Source organism: Sciurus carolinensis, unplaced genomic scaffold (assembly GCF_902686445.1).
Source record: "Sciurus carolinensis unplaced genomic scaffold, mSciCar1.2, whole genome shotgun sequence".
In the NCBI taxonomy this organism is placed as follows: Eukaryota; Metazoa; Chordata; class Mammalia; order Rodentia; family Sciuridae; genus Sciurus; species Sciurus carolinensis.
In genome coordinates this window covers 24,244-28,342 of record NW_025920276.1, presented here as the reverse complement: position 1 = coordinate 28,342, position 4,099 = coordinate 24,244, and positions in this window count along the sequence as shown.

Below are 4,099 nucleotides of genomic sequence, written 5' to 3'. Positions count from 1 at the left end.
CAGAAATTACTCCAACACCTGGAGATTAAACAATATGCTATTATATGATGAATGGATAACAGAAGATATTAGGAAGGAAATTAAAAATTCTTAGACATAAATGAGAACAAAGAAACATCATATCAAAATCTCTGGGAGACTATGCAAGCAGTACTTAGAGGAAATTTTATTTCATGGAGTGCATTCAATAAAAGAAGTAAAACTCAACAAATAAACGACCTAACACTACAGCTCAAAGCCCTAGAAAAAGAAGAACAGACCAACACCAAAAGTATTAGAAGACAAGAAATAGTTAATCTCAGAGCTGAAATCAATGAAATTGAAACAAAAGAAACAATACAAAAAATTGACAAAATAAATAATTGGTTCTTTGAAAAAATAAACAAAATTGATAAACCCTTGGCCACACTAACAAAGAAAAGACGAGAGAAAACCCAAATCACTAAAATTCGGAATGAACAAGGAAATATCACAACAGACATGATTGAAATACAAAACATAATTAGAAACTATTTTGAAAATCTATACTCCAACAAAATAGAAAATTTCAAGTACATCAACAAGTTTCTAGAGACATATGAATTGCCTAAACTAAATGAGTAGGACATACACAATTTAAATAGACCAATTTCAAGTAATGAAATAGAAGAAGTCATCAAACGCCTACCAACAAAGAAAAGTCCAGGACCTGATGGGTTCTCAGCCAAGTTCTACAAAACCTTTAAAGAAGAGCTCATTCCAATACTTTTCAAAGTATTCCATGAAATAGAAGAGGAGGGAACCCTTCTAAACTCATTCTGTGAAGTCAATATCACCCTGATACCTAAAGCAGACAGAGACACATCAAGGAAAGAAAATTTCAGACCAATATCCTTAATGAACATCTATGCAAAAATTGTCAACAAAATTTTAGCAAATCACATACAAAAACATATTAAAAGATAGTGCACCATGATCAAGTGGGTTTCATCCCAGGGATGCAAGTTTGGTTCAACATCAGGAAATCAATAAATGTAATTCACCATATCAATAGACTTAAAGTCAAGAATCACATGATTATTTCGATAGATGCAGAAAAAAGCATTTGATAAAATACAGCACCCCTTCATGCTCAAAACACGAGAAAAAATTGGGGTAGTGGGAACATTCCTTAACACTGTAAAGGCCATCTACACTAAGCCAGTGGCTAATATCATTCTAAATGGTTAAAAACTGAAAGCATTCCCCCTAAAATCTGGAAAAAGGCAGGGATGCCCTTTTTCACCACTTCTATTCAATATCGTCCTTGAGACTCTAGCCAGAGCAATTAGCCCGACCAAAGAAATTAAAGGGATACAAATAAGAAAAGAAGAACTCAAACTATCCCTATTTGCTGATGATATGATTATATACGTAGAGGAACCAGGAAATTCCACCAGAAAACTTTTAGAACTCATAAGTGAATTCAGTAAAGTAGCGGGATATAAGATCAATGCTCACAAATCTAATGCATTTTTATACATAAGTGATGAATCTTCAGAAAGAGAAGTTAGGAAAACTACCCCATTCACAATAGCTTCAAAAAAAATAAAATACTTGGGAATCAATCTCACAAAGGAGGTGAAAGACCTCTACAATGAGAACTACAAAACACTAAAGAAAGAAATTAAAGAAAACCTTAGAAGATGGAAAGATCTCCCATGTTCTTGGATAGGCAGAATTAATATTGTCAAAATGGCCATACTACCGAAAGTGCTATACAGATTCAATGCAATTCCAATTAAAATCCCAATGACGTACCTTACAGAAATAGAACAAGCAATCATGAAATTCATCTGGAAGAATAAGAAACCCAGAATAGCTAAAGCAATCCTTTGCAGAAAAAATGAAGCTGGGGGTATTGCAATACCAGAACTTCAACTATACTACAAAGCAATAGTAACAAAAATGGCATGGTATTGGTACCAAAATAGACAGGTAGATCAATGGTACAGAATAGAGGACAAGGACACAAACCCAAATAAATACAATTTTCTCATACTAGACGAAGGTGCCAAAAATATGCAATGCAGAAAAGATAGCCTCTTCAACAAATGGTGCTGGGAAGATTAGAAATCCATATGCAACAGAATGAAACCCATATCTCTCACCATGCATAAAACTAAACCATATCTCACCATGCATGAAACTAAACTCAAAATGGATTAAGGACCTCGGAATCAGACCAGAGACCCTACAGATTATAGAATAAAAAGTAGGTCCAGATCTTCAACATGTCAGCTTAGGATCAGACTTCCTTAACAGGACTCCCATAGCACAGGAAATAAAAACAAGAATCAATAAGTGGGATAAATTCAAACTAAAAAGCTTTCTCTCAGCAAAGGATACTATCAGCAATGTAAATAAACAGCCTACAGAGTGGGAGAAAATCTTTGCCAATCATACTTCAGATAGAGCTCTAATCTCCAGAATCTATGAAGAACTCAAAAAACTCAACACCAAGAATACAAATAACCCAATTGACAAATGGGCTTAGGAAATGAACAGACACTTCACAGAAGACCTACAAGCAATCAACAACAAATGTTCAACATCTCTAGTAATAAGAGAAATGCAAATCAAAACCACCTTAGATTCCATCTCACCCCAATTAGAATGGTGATTATCAAGACTACAAGCAATAACAGGTGTTGGCGAGGATGTGAGGAGAAAGGTGCACTCATACTTTGCTGGTGGGGCTGCAAATTAGTGCAACCACTGTGGAAAGCAGTATGGAGATACCTTAGAATACTTGGAATGGAACCACCATTTGACCCAGCTATCCCACTCCTTGGCCTATACCCAAAGGACTTACAATCAGTATACTACAGAGATACAGCCACACCAATGTTCATAACTGCTTAATTCACAATAGCCAGCATGTGGAACCAACCTAGATGCCCTTCAATTGATGAACGGATGAAGAAACTGTGGCATATATATATACAATGGAATATTACTCAGCAATAAAGAACAATAAAATTATGGCATTTGCAGGCAAATGGATGAAATTGGAGAATATCATGCTAAGTGAGATAAGTCAATCTCAAAAAACCAAAGGAAGAATGATCTCGCTGATAAGTGGATGATGACACATAATGGGGTGTGGGAGGGGTTAGTTTTAGAGTTAGAGTTAGGGTTAGGGAGGGGGGCAAGAATGAAGGAAAGAAGGACTGTATAGAGAGAAAAGAGGGGTGGGAGGGGTGGGGGAAGGGAAAAAATAACAGAATGAATTAACCAACATTGCCCTATGTAAATTAATGATTACACAAATGGTATGCCTTTACTCCATGTACAAACAGAGAAACAACATGTATCCCATTTGTTTATTAAAAAAAAGAGAACAGGTAGACACACACACACACACACACACCTTCACACACTTACCTGTGACTGTATGTCTGAGAGAGCATGGGCTCGTGCCACCTGGGAAGAGGGTGACAGGATTCTCACTGGACTCCCCTTCTCAGAACCATTCAGAAACATTCGCTGGCTCCTCTCTGAGGGCAGTTTAGGAATCCTTGAAAATGATATTCACTTAAAGTTTTCACTTGGCCATGAAAAATATCTTGGGAATGGGACACTTGTCACCCACCATTAAATTTTTTTTTAAATAAACTTTGTGCTTTAAAAATGAAAGGGGTAAAAGCAATTAGGTATGGTTCTCGCCTTCAAGAAGACAAACAATGCATTTTGTTCCCACTGTGAATTCAAGAGTAGATTCTTGTATTCAAATGACCATTCCTATTGTTGAGAATTTCTCTTCATAGTCAAAAGAAAGAAAAATGAATCCTTTCAATGGGAGGGATATGTAGCATTTGTGTTCTTTAGAGATTCTCTGATAAACCACCCTGCGGATATGATGCCAATCCCCCTCTCAAAGTGTGAATCACAAAGTTCATTATGTAGGTGATTTAGAAGCTTGAGTGTGTTTGCCGATGACTGATACACAGGAGTGTGTGTTTGGAAATTGTGTTCAACATAATGCTCTGTCACAAGCGGCAAGGAGGAGTCAATGAGAGTAAATTTGGTCCAAAATCAATTGGCTTTTATTTGATGCTGATCACACAATTATTATAGT